Source organism: Castor canadensis, chromosome 16 (assembly GCF_047511655.1).
Source record: "Castor canadensis chromosome 16, mCasCan1.hap1v2, whole genome shotgun sequence".
Classification (NCBI taxonomy): Eukaryota; Metazoa; Chordata; class Mammalia; order Rodentia; family Castoridae; genus Castor; species Castor canadensis.
This window is the reverse complement of record NC_133401.1, coordinates 17,568,661-17,585,824: the sequence shown is the minus strand read 5'-3', so window position 1 is coordinate 17,585,824 and position 17,164 is coordinate 17,568,661. Positions and strand designations below refer to the sequence as shown.

General features: G+C 48.1%; 1 protein-coding gene across 1 annotated transcript in view; it reads right to left on the bottom strand.

The window, feature by feature from the left end:
* Arhgap35 (Rho GTPase activating protein 35) overlaps positions 1–14,293 on the bottom strand; it is a 105,351-nt gene extending 91,058 nt beyond the window's left edge. The window contains exon 1 of the mRNA XM_020170964.2: positions 14,134–14,293. The gene's annotated coding sequence lies outside the window, so the exon portion shown is untranslated. The remainder of the gene's footprint in view (positions 1–14,133) is intronic.
* Between the last annotated feature and the right edge of the window lie 2,871 nt (positions 14,294–17,164).

Here is a 17,164-nt window from a genome sequence, read left to right as displayed (position 1 = left end):
GCATGTTCAAGTGTTTGCTATTCAGTGCCCATCCACTGGACCCTGGCTAACTCCATGACCCATCTTAATGGGACACCGTGAGGAAGCTCCCTCACTGCTCGTATGGAAAGACTCCCAAGATGGTAAAGCAAAGCAAGATGGAAGCCACAATACAGTATGAGATGACTCATGAAAAGGGGAGGGGGTCATGCCATATCATGCACACTCACGGCAACTTGTTTGTATGTTCATTAAAATATATCTGATAAAACAGTGATGCCTCCAAAGAGGATCATGGGACAGCTCAGCTCAGGTGTAAGGGAACAGTACTGGGTATTTTGTGAGCACTGAATCAAAGTCCTATGAACATATAAACAAGGGCTAGGTATCACGTCACCAGCAAAGTGTTAATAGAACATGGCAAGAACATCCCAGTAACAAGGTCTCAGAACACTGGTCCCTTGAGAGGCTGAAGGATGAGCAGGCAACTGACCAATCAGAGGGGGGCAGGGAGGGACACTGCAGAGAGGAGCCAACTTCATCAAAGGTAGGCAGAGGAAGGCCTGGAGTACCCTGCCTGGCTGGAGGACAGGCGTCTGAATGGAGAAGTTCAAGCCGGGAAAGCGAGGCTGGCCAAACTGTTAAGGCTCTACAGTTCACTGAGTGAGTCTGCACTTTGTTCCACAAGCAGCACAGAAGCCCTGCAGACTGTTAAGCAGGGGGTACAATGTACAGGGGTTTTAGTGACTCCAGCAGAGAGAACAAATGGAGGGAGGAAAGGACAAAGAGGGCACCTGGTAGCTATGGCAAGGGATCCCCAGCAGCAGGTAGCAGTGAACGTCCGTCTGGGCCCTCGCTCAACACTTCCATTCTAGATGAGGTAATAATCCCTGCTAACCCAACACTCACTACAAGCCAGACATTTCCCGTCCCTCGCCTCCATTTCTCCAAGGCTGTGAGTTACTAACATCCTTATTTTGGAAATGCTCAGAGAAGTTAAATCACTTAAGGCCACAGAATACACTGAGGAGCACAGGACGTGAACTCATGGCTGATTGTCTAAACACCTGTCCTTGTATTACGATGCTGGCCCGTGGCAGATCCCCCCCACCACCCCTCACGGAAAATGAGTCAGAAACATATACCACATATGTAAGGCTGCCAACTTAATGGGCAGGACTTTCTCATTCTGATACTGAGTCGTACTTTTATGAAACAAAGGTGACAACAGCTGCATGCCAATGGCTTATGCCTGTAATCGTAGCTACTGAGGAGGCAGAGATCAGGAGGATCGAGGTTCAAAGTCAGCCTCGCAGGTAGCTTTTAAGACCCTGTCTCGAAAATACCCAACATAAGAAAGGGCTGGTACAGTGGCTCAAAGTAGTAGAGCTCCTGCCTTGAAAGCGTGAGCCCCAGAGTTCAAACCCCAGTGCACCAAAAAAAGAAAAAGAAGTGGCAAAAATTGAAGAACTTGTATTTGGTAGATGTGCATTTCTTTCCCATCATCAGTCTCCAACTGTGCACAAAATTCAAATTCAGGTAACAGCACTAGTAATGATACTGAGCACTGGCCAAGACCCAGACATAATATTTTAAGCTTCCTAAGTCACTATTTGAATTTGAACTTGCAGTGACCCTAGGTGTAGACTGTCTTCTCTCTGATGGAGGTGCCTGAGGCACCAGAAGTCTAAATTCCTAGCCTGAAGGTGGGGAGCAGTAGGAGGAGGAGGGATTCAGGCCCAGGCTAAGTCCTGCTGAGAGGATTCCAAGCCTGTCCTGAGGCTGGAATGCCAAACAAACCTCAGCATCTGCTCTGTGGCCTATGACCTGCAGCTCACATCTAGATGTGTCACACACTCACTGATAAGACCCCAAAACTGGCTGCTACCTGGGGCCAGGTTGCAAGCCATACAGAGACCAAGAGATAACAAACCAGCTGTATGTGCTGCTCTGCTGGCAGATGCAAGATGTCCTCGTTTTGCCTGTGTGGCATCTAATTCACTCACTCACCTCAACATCTACATGGACTCTTCTTCCCTTCGCCCAACAAACTCAAAAGCTATTCCAACTTTTCAGGTTTCAGGTTTAGTCTTGGCATTTAGTTTTCAAAAAAAATTATAAAGAAATAAAAGCAGTCAGAGTAGGTATTTGGCCCACTTTATAAGAGAACTCAGAATAAAAGCAAGTGACTTGTCCAAAGTGACAAAATTATCAGTTAACAAAATGAAAACAGAAGAGTCTTCCAATTCTTCCCTTTACACCTTGAGTAATCTCAAGACTCTAAGGACCAAAACTAGTGTCAGCTTCTCCAGGATTCTTGCTTAAAACCTCACACTTTTATTCAACAAATATTGTGCTCAGATTGACCTGTCAGGCCTGTTCTAGCAAGAAAAGTAGAGGAATGGGGGGGGGGGGGCCTCGAGCTCAGTGGTAGGACACTTGCTTGGCAAGCACCTTCTTGAGGCCCTGGGCTCCATTCCCAGCAAGGTGGGGCAAGGGGTGTAGGGGAACAAGGAGGCAACAAGGACAAAAATCTCAATGAGCTTCCAAAATTCTTTTTTAGTTTGTTCATCTGTTTGACTGTGTAGCCCAGGCTGGCCTGCAACTCAGATCCTCAACCTTCCAAGTACTGGGATTACAGGGATGCCCCAGGCCTAGGCAGAAACCTGAGTTTGTAATTTCTCCTGTTGCCTAAATGTAAATCTTTTTACACTACAACTGACCTTCTGGTAAGAAAAACAAAGCCAGTGAATGAACGGAAGAGTGCACATTTACAGGTATCCTAATAATAATGAAAGCAAACTGGCTATACTTCAAAATCTCCAAATTATTCCTTTTTTTTTAACCCCCCCAACTGTGGTGCAGGGGATCAAACCTTGGGCCTTGTACATCCCAGCCCACATTATTCCTTATTCAAGAGAACACATGAACTTGGACCGGCTTCTTAAAAAAAAATTCTTTCTCATAGTAAGATGAAATATTTACTTACATTTAATTCTTTGAAATATTTATAATATTTATTAATAGTCTTTGAAATATTTACTTACATTTAATTCTTTAAGATAACATCAGGGAGAAGAACCAGGCCACTGGCCTTCTAAAATTCTTACTTTCTGATATCCCTGTGTCTTGTCACCTGTAAGGGAAGAATGGCCTTGTTTCTAAGTGACATAAACACTGAGAAGAAGAGATACCTTCAACAACTAGACACCCCAACACTGGTGAGATGGGGAGGAAAAGGAGAGAAACCTTGTGTTCCTCAGTACCCTTGACTATTTAAATCGAGAAAAAATAACCAGACACTAAATAAAATGGTCTAAATCTTAAAAGATTTGGGGCCCATAAAAGAGCTGATGTAAGTAATTTCATGGTTATTCCTGACATTGACCCTTCCCCTTAAAACAAGCACACTTGGGGCTGGGAACCTTGCTCAAGGGAGACCAAAGCTCTGGCCTCCAGCATGCAGTGGACTCTCTCTCTTCATCTCTGAGTGAGACCACCTTGTGTGGAAGCATTCTGGAAAGAGGGAAGCAGACCGGAAAAGGCAGAGGACACAGCAGCTCTAGGTCAGACTGCCTGTGTCTCAGGGACCTGTTAGCAATGTGGCCTTAGGTGAGTCACCTCTCAGGAGCTCAGTTCCCACCTAGTGGGGTTGAAAAGACTGGATGTCAGGGGTCATCACAGGAAAGAGGGACAGGGCTTGGTAGTCCTTTGGTGACTGTTACTGTTAATACTGTCAATAATTAATTGGATCATTCTCTAAGAGCAGTGGTCCTGGAGGGATCATTTCTTGCTTCCCAGCTCAATTTTCTTCTTTCACATTTATAAGAAAAAACAAACATAATACAACCACATTGCAAGCTGAAGACCTTGTTTAACCCTTTTTCTTCCTTTTTTTTCTTTTTTATTATTTATTTCTCCAACCTTTTTAAAAAGAAAAGTAAATTCATTGTAGAAACTTGGGAAAACTCAGGAAAAAACAGGTAACTCACCGCAAACCCTTTAACAGAGAACTGCTGACGGCACCTCCCATATATATTTGAAAATGACTTGAGCTCACACTGTAGTTCTACACCTGCCTTCTCCCATGCTTAATTTCCTATGTGCACTTCGCTATGTCAAGTACTGCAAAGCATACTTCCTTAATGACTCCATACTTTTAGAGAAAGCAATCATGCCCCAAGGTTAAAATGTTTACATTGTTTCTTCTTTTTTAATTCATAAATATCACTGTAGTTAATATCTTTATATACAATCTTGGTTTGATCTCTGCTTCCTGACCCATACAGATTACTCTAAGCAGAAAGCCAGGGATGGTGGTGCATACCTGTAATCCCAACATTCAGGAGGCTGAGGCAGGCGACAGGATCAACTTCCAGGCCAACCTGGGCTACACAACGAGACTACCTCAAAGTAAGCTGCCAAGGTGGCTCACACCTGCAGTCCTTGCTCCTCAGAAGGCAAAGATGGAGGAAGGAAAGTCAAGGTTCGAAGTCAGTCTGGGTAAAGGTTTCCAAAGCCTTATCATTAACCAATAAAAAGCTGGATGTAGTGGCATGCACCTGTCACCCCAGCTACATGGAAAGCATAATTAGGAGGCTAGAGGTCCAGACCCTATCTCAAAAATGATCAAAGCAAAAAGGGATAGGGGCGTGGCTCAGGTAGTAATGCACTTTGTAATGCCCCGAGTTCAACCCCCAGTACCACGAATAAACAAATTGCTATAAATAGATGACTGTATATCTTAAAATCTTGCTAAGCTGCTTTCTAGAAAGTCCACAGCAGCTTGGGAGCCGACAGTCTGAGTACCAGTCCCATCACGCTCTCACAAGCAGTACCCATTATTTCCTTCTCATTCCCCTGCAAACAGAGGCCAAAAGAATCTGGAATTACAACACAAGTAGGAAAGACTTGTTTTTTTCAAAAAAAAGCTTTCACATTTGTAGTAATATGTACAAGGAGATCCCCACTCTTCATCATGTGTGACCTTGACCAAACCTTGACCACACATGGCATTATGAGAAATATTTTACATGTTCATGTTTGTGTATTACAATATACAGCCATAACAGGCTGAGCAACGGAGCTCATGCTTATAATCCCATCTATGTGTAAGAGGCAGAGATAGATCAAGGTTCAAGGCCAGACCAAGTAAAAAAATTAGTGAGACTCAAAGAACAAACTGCAGGTGTGGTTCAAGTGGTAGAGTGCCTGCCTAGCAAGTGTTAAGTCCCTGAGTTCCAATCCCCAGTGTCCCCCACACCAAAAAAAGAACAAGCTCGGCATGATGAGTCATGCCTGTAATCCTAGCTATGACAGTGGCAGACATAGGGTTATGGAAATCCAGAGCCAGTCACAGGCAAAAGCAAAAGGCTCTATCTAAAAAGTAACTAAAGCAGCCAGGCGCTGGAGGCTCACGCCTGTAATCTTAGCTACTCAGGAGGATTGAGGTTCAAAGCCAGTTTGGGCAAACAGTTCAAGAGACCCAATCTCTAACAACCCTTCACAAAAAAAAGCTGAAGGAGTGACTCAACATGTAGGCCCTGAGTTCAAGCCCCAGTACCACAAAAAAAAAAAAGGTAGTAACTAAAGCAAAAAGGGCTGGGAGTATAGTTCAGAGGATTGAGCACTTGCATAGCACTCTTGAATTCAAACACAAGTATCGCCAAAAAAAACAAAGTCATGACTGAAGTGTCCTACACAGTGACTCGCAAATAGTTTCTAATACATTAAGAACACTAAACCAGGTGCTGGTGGCTCACACCTGCAACCCTAGCTACTTGGGATGCTGAGATTGGGAGGATCAAGGCCCCGCTCTACAAAGAAAAACCCCACAAACTTAAGATGGGGCTGTGTGCACAAGAGAACAAGTATTCCTTGGCATGCACGCCAAAGCACAACTGTAAATTACCACTGCACTTCCACAGCCTTTGTGGTTGCTGACTACTTACTGGGTGCCCACCAACAGCCAGGACCCCAGGCCACAGCAGTCAGAAACCATTTTCCTCTTTTTCCTCTGGTATCCAAGGTTTCACCTGCATTGCTCAACTGGCCAATCAGGAAAAAATATTTTATAGGTCAGCAGCACTGCAAAGGTACACGATGATTTGGGGCCATTAAAAAGGTAATCACAAAAGTAGCATCCGTGGGCCTTCCCCTACAAACTCCTAGGAGTTAGTGAAAATTAGGCCTGGGGAGCTCTCCCATCCCTAGGTATTTAGGTCACTATTCTCAGCGAAGCGACTCCCCTGAAGTGCAAGCCACTCTAAATGAAGACGCAGATTTCAAAAATCTAATAATCTTGTATTAATGCAGTGCTGGCTTTCATTTGTACACAATCAATTTGTTACTGAACAAAGAACCCTTTTTAATTGCCTATGGCAATTAACTGTGATCACTTTCCTTTGTCTTGTTTCTAAGCAGCACAGGCTGAAAGATAAAGCCAGAGTTTTGACCTTTCTTTTTAAATGGAGATAGGAAAAAGAAAGATACAACCACATGTGTGTTTTTTAAATTTTTTACACTTTTGGAGGTTGTTAGGTGTAGCTGGCTAACAACCTTTCACCCCAACATTTTTTTTTAAAACTACAACTCAGAAAATTACTAAATAATTATAGTGAGCACCACACAAATAATTTAAGGAGCAGAGTGTTTTCCTAACCATACATCTATACATTTCTATCTATGCATTTTTAGATTTGTATTATTTCTTTTTAATTTTATTTACTAAGTGCTGGGATCAAACCTGGGCCTTGTACATGCTAGGCAAGTGCTCTACCACTGACATCCATGGCCCTTAAGTTTTATTTTTTTAATCGTAAATTGACAAATTATAGTTGCATATAGTCCATCTATTATTTTTTTAGTTGCCTAAAGCATATCCTCTAAGCAGAAAATCTTGGTGGGATGTAACTCAGTGGTAGAGTACAGATTTAGCACATGTGAGGCTCTGGGTTCCATCCCCGGCACCAAAAGAACTCTCATTTAGGAGCTATCCAAATACTTCTGTGTTTGCCAAAGAAAACACAGATTTTAAAGAGTTATTACAGGGCCAGGAGCTGGTAGTTCACCTCTGTAATCCTAGCTAGCTACTCAGGAGGCAGAGATCAGGAGGATTGTGGTTCGAAGTCAGCCTGGGCCAAATGAAAGTGAGACCCTATCTGGATAAAACCCAATAGAAAAAAGGGATTGGTGGATGGCTCTAGTGGTAGAGCTGCCTGGCAAGTGCAGGGTGGAGTTCAAACCCAGTATCTCAAAAAAAAAAAGGCACTTCATGACCACACATTTCTCTCTTCTTTCTGTTAGGCTGGTTTACTTTTACATAGTTCTGTTATCCTAGATCTAAATCAGATCAGAAATAAAACGCTCATCTTTTCCAATATGCTGGCTAGATGGACAAGCTAGGACTTTAGATTCTTTTCAAGATACTGTAGTATGGAATCTACTATGTGCTCACGGAATATGAAAATCTTTTTTTTTTTTTTTTTTTTTTTTTGGTGGTATTGGGCTTTGAACTTAGGATCTACTACCTTGGGCTACTCCACCAGCCCTTTTTTGTGATGGGTTTTTTTTCGAGATAGGGGCTTGAGAACTATTTGCCAGGCTGGCTTCCAAACACAATCCTCCTGATCTCTGCCTCCTGAGTATAGGCGTGAGTCACCAGTGCCAAGCATGAAATCTTTTTTTGTGTGTGGTACTGGGGTTTGAACTCAGGGCCTACACCTTCAGCCACTCCACCAGCCCTTTTTGTGTTGGGTATTCTCAAGATAGGGTCTTGTGAACTACTTGCTGGGGCTGGCTTCGAATCACAATCCTCCTAATCTCTGCCTCCTGAGTTGCTAGGATTACAGGTGTGAGCCACCAGCGCCCAGTTAACAGCTTGAAAACCTTAAAGACTAAATATGGGGCTACCTCCCAAGGAGCCAGACATTAATCAGAATGGTCTACTCAACACTTCCTTCCATCATCCTGTATTATATTATATAATTGTCTACAACTGACTATAAATTCCTTAAAGGGATGAGCCATAGCTTATTCCTATATCCCACAGGGACAAGGCAGCCTAATAAACAGGATTTTTTAAATCAGACATGGTTGGTTTCCTAACTCTGCCCTACCACTCACGGGCCTTGTCACTCTGGTGCAGACACCACTGATGAGAAAGTGTGTGGTTAAATGTTGGCTGGGAAGCAGCCCTCTACAAGTGTAAAGCCAGAGAATGAAGGGCCATTACAGGTGGTGCAGTCTCCAGATGATTACCACGTGTGCAGTGGTGGCCTATAGGTCCCCATCCTCAAGGAGCCAATAACCTAGAGAAAACAGACCATCAACTACTATTAGCTACAAAACAAGGCGGGACAGGAACCACCTAGCTCAACCCCTTCCTTTTTCAAAATGAGAAATGAAAATGATTTGGCCAAAGCCACAGAGCCAGTAAATGGCAGAGCCAGGACTAGGATGGGGACAACCTCTTGACTGGCCAAATTCAATTACCAAGTTACTACAGTGACCAGGAAGAGGACATCTTCCAAGCAAGAAAGCAGAGACACCAGGAGAGCACAGGAGGTATAAAACAGCTGTAGATGTAAAATGCAAGTCACAACGGCTGCAAACTGCACAAAATGGCAATGTTCCTTTCTGTAAGGGAAGATACAGCAGACAGGTAAATCTGGCCACTTTCATCAGAAATAAGCATTACTTTCTTGCGACGGTGCTTCACAGCTCAAAGTGGATGGGAATGCATCCACTGAGTGGTGTCTCTCAGTATCAGAGAAGCAAGGAAATAAAAATTCGATTGACAGATGCCAAGTCATTCTAAAAATGCTCCAGAGATGAAGCCTGATAAAACATGTATCAAAAGTAAAATGAAAATAAACTTTTGGGAAGATGAACACGAATGATTTGTTTGCATTTCTTAAGACCAGCAATTCAAGTGCTGTTCAGATCATCACTATTTCAGAGCCTAGGTCAACAATGACTCAGCTTGAAAAATTCCATATTGTTTTTAAAAGAGTGGATGGTTTTAGTCTTGTAGCTAACGCAACCCCGACAGCCCATCCCCCAAATTATAAACTAATTTCCATGTAGGTATCTTGAGAAAGAGGCAGTGTTTCTTTAGTATTAGAAAAAGTGTATAGGGAGGTAATCCCGTTCACTTTTCTGGAGCCCTCCCAGGAAAGAGTCCCACCCCCATTCTGGTTTACAGGACTTGACAAGGAGGGAGGGGTCAGAGGGGAGCTGAGAGCAGCACCAGGAGGAACAGGTCCTAGTCCCAGCTCTGGACGCCATAAACTTCAGACCAGCAATGTGAAGCCCAGAGAAGCAAGTTGTCCCCAATCCTAACTAATTAGGCCAAGGCCTAGGCAGAAGGCAGGCCCTCGGCCCTCATGACAGAAGGTGGCCACCAAGCTTCAGCAAGCCTTCTAGTTCCCCCCCGACTTGTTAAGTGAGGAGTACAGGCTTGGCACCGATTTTCAATCTGAGGTAGACAGAACCCAAGAGGCCGAAAGAGGCATTTCTGCTAGTCATTTTCCCTCTTCAAGTAAAAAATCTCAATTCTACCTGTTTTATATATCATGAAAAAGAGTCACACAACTGGGCTAGGTGATAAGCCTAATGTCATACCAACTAGACTGTCAGACGAGGAATGACAATAGCCACACTATCACAGAAAGTCCCCTGTAGAGGCCTAACCTGTGGGAGACCACTACAGACCAGACCAGATGGAGGTGCAGAGGCCCCCCCACCTTCTCCACCTCCAATTCTGTGGACCGGCTGTGCCCCCTCATCACCACCCTGACCAAGTACATCTAGGAGGCCGGAGTTCTCATCATCCATGCAATTCTTACTGTCCTCACTTCCAGACTTCCCAAAGTCACCACCAGGCCCAGGGATCTTCATGTGGACAACTTCTTCCACTTGCATCAAGAGGAAGGACCATTTTCTGACTTGTTATTGCCCTACAGCTTCATCATGTCAAGAAAATGGGTCAGCCCAACTGCTGGTGGCTCACACCTGCAATCCTGGCTACTCAGGAGGCAGAGATCAGGATAATCTCAATTCAAAGCTGGCCCAGAGCAAATATTTCTCAAGACCTATCTCAGCTGGTGCAGGGGCTCAAGGTGAAGGCCCTGAGTTCAAGCCCCAGTACTGCAAAAAAAGAAAAAAAAGAAAGAGGAGAGGAATTTTGATCAAGCCTATTTCTAAAAATTTAAGCAGGGCAAGCGCTCCTGAAGACATGTTCTGGGTTGAAAGGAGTCATCTACTGCCATCTCCTGCTCTACGACCTATCCCAACTGGCAAGCACACTGTTCCAGAAGGCCAAGGCTACCACCTTACATTTCTGCAGCAACCAATTCCATCACAAAGGCAAATGTCAAGGCTGGATCAGAGCCTCCATTACCATCAGAGAAATGACAGTCTCTGGAACAGCGGTTCCCACTTAGGAAGAAAAACCTGCGCTTTGTTCTTTCTGCCTCCTTTTTTTGGTACAGAAACTTAGGCTTTGGGCATGCAGAAACTTTGTATGCGGACAGCGATATTAATATTCCAGAACACAAATCTCACATGGATTTCAGGATATTTCATGCACAGTTGTTTTTAGTCTTAATTAGCTGTCACCTTCCCATGAAGAATAAAAAGCAAAACAGCTATTTTTCTACCAACACGGGGAACACAAGATCTGAAATAAATTCAGTGGATTAACCATGACACATTAAGCCAAAGATTCACCACTAAGAACAAACTAAAATTCTTTCTGTCTGTAAAAATGAGAACACATGCTACGTACAGAACATCAAAATTAGCAGACTCTGCTTGTCAGACAACTGAAAATCCTAGGGCTGGGGTCTAGCCAGGGACCTCTTTCAATGACACTGTGATGACCTAGCATGCACAAGGCCCTGGGTTTGGTCCCTAGTACCAAAAAAAAAAAAAAAAAAAAAAAAAAAACCTGTAAAGTTCATTAGATGCAAAACCTTCACTGCCCCGTACACAAATGCACTAACATTTGATGAGTCAATGGTTCAATTCTGTAGATAGCAGTGAATGTTTTTTATTCCAAATGTGTTCACACAGAACTATTTCTAAATAAGTGCTGAAATAAACAATCTGATCATAGCTCAGTTAAGAAATGAAAACTCCTTCCAGTAAATGCTCCTTCACAGCTGGATAGCTGCTTTAATATGTAATTGCCCTAGGCCACAGGAAAAAAAATCAGGCTTCTGATTTACTTAAGAAATAAAATAAATAACCATAGAACATGCCAAAGGTCCTCTCTCCAAGTTAAGGAAGGAAAACGGTTGTATGGCTTTTCTGTAAAAACCACCTCTGCCACTGAATGAATTTCCTAAGCCCCACCCCACCAAAAGATCATTGAGGGAAACAACTCAGGAAAGGTAGCAAGCACCACACCAGCCAGTTCCTGGCACCCTTCAACTCTACTCCACTGGGTCCCTCAACCTGCTTGGGGAATGTCAAGAGCCCACCCACACAGCCCAGCACCCCAAGGAGCCTGGAAGCCAGCATGGATCTACCCACAAGCACTGGGCTTCTGCACTTGGGAGTGCCTGCAATACCAGAGGGCAGAAGTCTGAGTGACACTTGGCACTCTGTCTTTCAGCAAACAACCACAGAGTACTTTCCAAATCAAGGCCCTCACCATTTTGAAGACCAGGAAGCTGGAGCCTTCCTGGGGCAGAGGTGAAAAAGAAATAAACCCACCCTGCCAGCCCCTCCCCCGAGGCCACAGTGCAAACCGAAGGCCATTAGAGGAGGCAAGTCTACTTCGTTTGTAGGCCCAGAGCAGTAAACACCAAGTGTGGCCATAATCCCCTGGGATGGGGAGAACTTGAGAACTGGCATTTCCCTCGCCAGGGGTAAAACAAGACTATGACTTGTCAGCTGGAAAAAAACAAAAAAGCACACTCTTAAGTCCTCCCAAGGGGTGCTGGCTTGGAGGTGAAAGAGGGGAGAGGGTGCAACAGTCTCTGCAAGGCGGAGAAAGGAAAGGGAGAGAATGAAGACCTGTGAGCAGCTGTAGCCCCCTTTCTGAAGAACACAAAGCTTTGAAGCCCAGAGACCTGAAGGGGGAGCAAACAGAGCATAGGAAAGAGGCCGGGGGAGCAATGGAAGGAGTTAGACCCTCCACCACTAACCCTGGTACAAGTGGGAGAAATGGGGGAAATGCTGAGACTCCAGAGAGTACTAACCAACCAACCCCCACCTATTTACCAGATCTCACAGGGTCCCCAGGGCCAAAACCCTCAGGGAGGCTTGGCAACCTGGCTGGACGCCTAGAGAGCCCAAGGCCCAACCAAGCCCCTCTGGAGCTGAGAGCTGGGGAGCAGAGCAGAGTAGGGCATGCCTGAACCCGGGAAGCCCTGAATGGGGATGGGCGGGCCACAAGTGGGAAGCCCAGAGAAGCAGGTCTGATGGGAACCAAGTGGAAGAGAGACCTGACAGGCTACAAGGGGGAAGGGAAAAAGGTGAGGAAGGAGGAAGGGAATTGGAGAAGGGGCTCAAAGGCAGGACATCTCCCAGAGAATTGAGGCAGCTCCAAGGAGGAAAGGGGACATAATAGGAAGGAATGACTAAGACACTTTAATGTCAGATTGGTGGGAAGAGGACTCAAAAAAGAGGCCAGGAGAGGGAGTACAAATACAGGAACAGAGTGGCAACAGCAGGGGGGAGTGTCAGGTGGACAATCGGAATTGAGAGGGACCAGACACAGGACAAGGTTCTAAGACCAGTGTTAGCTACAGTCACCTCAAGTTGAAAATGGGTCAACACATACGCAGGCAAGTGGACAGCTCCAAAAGAGGCTGAGCTGGGGGAGGGGACACTCCACAGACTAGAGGGGGAAATAGGTGGAAGCTAGCTGGGGGCAGGTATAGCAGATGCGAAATGAGAAGGGAGGATGCAGGGTCAGAGGCATCACAGGTTTAGTGAGGTAAGGATAAGTTGGGGAGAGACTTGGGGAGCAAAGAGGCATGCTGGCAGGTCTTCCGCAGAAAGGGACTAGGAGAAGACAGGCTACAGGAGGGGAAGCAAATGAATGGGTCGCTCAGAGGGGTGCCAAAAATGAAGGAGGGACTGAGCTAAGGCTGAGGGAGACTGAGTGGGGAGAGGTCAGGTAAGCTGATGGCAGAAAGGACAGAACTTCAGGGTCAGAGAGGGGGAGGAGGCTGCTTCCTGGGAAGGCAGAGGCAGAAAGCCAGCAGGCTAGGGAGGCCTGCAAGATCCGAGCTCCAGCAAGGGGCAGAGCTGGGAGGGAGAAAGGTCTGGAAGGCAGGAAAGGGTCTGAACGGCACATGGGAGCAAGAGCTAAGAAGGGAAAAAGACAAGCAGGGTGCATCCAAGTCAGAGAAAGGGCCGCAGAAACCGAGGGGTCTCCGGGGATCCAGCAGGTTCTGTGACAAGGCCGGGGCATAAGTGAGGGGAAATTGGACACAAGAGGAAGACAGAATTAAGAAAGGGAGCAGCAGTGCTACCCCAACAGAGGTCTCGGATGGATCTTCAAGAAGATGGAACCGCAGGTCCTAAAGGGACAGCTCCTGTGGGAGGTGGGGGGGTCAAGAGGGGGAAAGGCAGAAGAAAAATAGTAGATACGTCAAAGATGAGGCTGGGGACAGAGCCCGAAGGTGTTGAAAGAAAAACGAGGTAGGAGAAGCTGGGTCACACATCTCCAAAGTGGGCGCCAGAATAAAGGGATGCAGACGGGTCACTGAGGAGGAGGTGGGTCCCACGAGCTCTGCAAAGTCCAGCAGGAGCGAAGGGCATGACTGGGGGAGGAAGAACGAAGGGGGTAGGCGTAGAATTGGAATCAGGGTGGCTAAAGTGGGAGGGCGGGGAGACAGATACCGAGATCCCAACGGGTAGGGGACAGGAGCAGGCTGGAGGACAGCACGGCTGGGGTGGACGAGGGCAAGTCAGGGGCAAGTCCGAAGGGCAGGCGGACCCCGCGGACCGGGCCCCAGCATGAATCGGCGGGGACGGCGGGACCTGGGGCGATGGGGGGGGCCGCTCCCTCCCCTCCCCCTTCGGCTCCTCCATTGTTCGCGGGCTCCGGGCCCCGCCGTCCCCGCCTCCCCCTGGACCCCGCAGCGGGGCGGCGCCCGGCCTCGCCGCCCGGGTCCCGCGAGCTCGCGCACTCACCAGCTGGGCGCTCTCAGCGCGGCCCGGGCCTTCGGGATCCCGGCCGCGGCGGCGGCGGCCCCGGCGCCATGTTCCCCTGCTCCTCGTCCAGCTGCAGCTGAGGCGGCGGCAGCGGCGGCGGCGGCGGCTCCGGCGGCGGGGGGCCGGGCGGACCCTCCCTCGCGGACTCCCTCCTCCGCCTCCTCCTCCTCCTCCTCCCGCCGCACCGCGGCTCTCCCTCGGGGCGGGGAGCGGGGAGGGGAAGGGGGGAGGGGCGGGAACCAGGGGGAGGGCGGACCAGGCTCCCTTGCTCCCTCCCTCCCGCGCAATGGCGACGGCACCTCCTTCCTGCGGCCACTGCTCCCGCGCGCCCCCCCTCCCGCTACTGCGCGTGCGTGGCGAGAGGACCGTTGCAGGGGGATAACGGCCCCCGGGCGCGCGCCCCGCGAGGGAGAATGACCAAGGCGAAGCCTCGGGAAGCAGTGAACGAGCACTAGCGCTTAAGAGTCCTCGAGGTGCTCACAGCCACCGCCGCGGCCAGGGACTAGGAGTAGGAACGGGCGCGCGGAGGGTGCAGTGCGCGTGCGCCCGCCCCCCTCCCCTTTACTCCCAAGAAAATGCCGCTACTGCGGTGCCTGCGGCGCGAGACGGAGCGCGAGGAAACCCGCGAATTGGCAGAGGGAGCTGGGTGGGCAAGCGCGCGTGCGCAGTGGGGGCTGCCAGCCGGCGCGGCTGCAGGCGCAAAGCAGAGGGAGTGGCCCGCGGGAAGCGCGCGTCCCGGCTGGCGCGCGCCGGCAGACGCCGAACCCCTGCCTCGCACTGGCTCTTGGAGAAAGCCAGAACAGAGAGGCATGGCCAGGCTTTGGGGGGCGGGACGAAGGGCGCGATCCCGCTCGCGCGGGACCTGGTTAACCAATGGGAGGCAAAGGGAGGTGGGTTTGTCGCGCGAGCCACAGCCCCTGGATAACGGGGGGAAGACTGAAGGGGCGACGTAACGTGGGGCGCTGGGGCGGGGCTAAGAAGAAGGGAGCGCACTTAGCGAGGGGATTGATTGGTGAATGTGAGGAGGCGTGGTCCGCTTTAGTCCAATCCCCGCCCTGTAATTTGTCGTCCCGGAAGAAGGGGCGGAGCTAGAGAGCGCGTGCTCTTTCTCCGGCAGTGGAGAAAATCTGTAGGCAAAGCGCGTTGATACAAGTTGCTCATGATTCCAGGATTGTTTGATCCTAGGTCGAAGGAAGACTGGCCACACCTTTGCATACATCCCTGGCCTCCGAGTCACATTGCGCAAATGAATGCAAATCAGATGTATTTGGGGTGCCTGCAAGGGAAATAGTGACTGGAGAGGGCACCGCTGTAACCCTGATTCCTCTGAACCGTGGAGCGGTTCCTCTGGGAGTCGTACGGAAGTTCAGATTGTGGAAGACATTCCGGGCGCCACAAACTACATTTGTGGAATGCATGAAGAAAGCCTGTGTCCTACTCTGGTTTTGCATTTCTTTCCTCAGTCTCTTCATCTATAAAATAGTACCTTCCTCAAAGGGTTGTTTTAAGAATTAATTGCAGTGGTTTCTATGGCTAAGATCTCCAATGGATGCTTGAGTCCTGTGTCGTTTATTTTCCTATACTTATGGTGAAGTTTAATTTACGAATTAGGCACAATAAGGGATCAAATGGAACGATATGCCAATATACTGTGCTGTAATGAGATTAATGTGGTGGTCTTTTGCTTGAAACAGTCAAGACAAATGTTAATTATCCGTCCCCGTTGACCACAAGTAACTGAAACTTCGTTAGGCAAAACGGCTTCAAGGGAGGACTAGTATATTGGTAAAGCGCTAAAAATCAAAACTTGCACCACATAGTTGCTCTATAAGCATTGACAAATAAAATTACATAGAATTAAGTTTTAAAGGTGATCTCATTAAGTAAAGCTTTTTTTTTTAATTAAAGATCGTGGTTTTGTTTTTTGAGATCAGACTCACTACATAGCCAAATGCTAGCTCAGATGTTCCTTCTTTCAGGAGACCCTCCCTGTCTCAACAGGTAGGTCAGGCGGCCCCTGGAGCCTCCTACAGCCCCTTTTGGTCCCCTATCCAAGCCCGGACCACCCTGGGTCATTCCCTTCTGTAATAGATCTCAGGACCAGGCACAAGTCAAGGGCTCAGGCAGTGAGGCAGAGGCTCCGGAAGGAGGTCCTTCCCAGCTCAGCAATTCCTTCCAGTACACAAGAGGGCGAATGGTGGCTGAGCAAGCCAACGACAGGAAGCAGGCTTCCCTGGGGGCAGCCACCCCCGCGCACCCGGCTACCCTCCAGTCCAGGATAAATAAACAATCAAGTAAAACAATTAGCCGACAGAGAGAAGTGCCGGCTGCCGGCTTGGGCCGAGATCAAGATTTCCCAGGCATTGTCCTAGAGGCTGGAATGACTGGAGTCACACCATCGGGAGAGCCAGGGTAGGATCTAAAACATGCACAGATAGAATAATCCACAACAATTTTGCAGAGGACTGGAGGTGTGGCTCAAGCAGTAGAGCGTCTGCTTTGCAAATGCGAAGCCCTGAGTTCAAACCCTTGTCCCCCTCCCCGCCCCCCAAAAAAAGAATTGTGTAGAGAGGACAGAAGTGATGGAACATTCTCTGTCTCCATTCCTGAGAAGCTTAAAGAATTAGAGAGAGGGTGGGGACCAGGTCTGCGTGTGACCAAGTCGGTGAGCCCACAGCGCCGCCTACAAGGCGAACAGAAGAAGTCGCATCTAATTGAAGCCGCCCCTGATGTCAGCGAAGGGTGAGCTCTTCTGCCATTGGCCAGAGGGCAGCCAATCATAAGCAAGGACCGGGAGGCGGGGATCCTCGGATTTGCTACATAATCCCAGCGCACTTAGTCCCACGCTTGACACTTCGCGGGCACTGAATATTTGATGGAAGGATGCGTGATGAAGCTCTCCATAGACTGTTAAAATTGAAGTATGACATATGTGTCGAGAAGGGCACAAATCACAAGTGTACAACTCAAAGAATATTAACAAAGAGAACACATTTGGAGGGCGATCTGG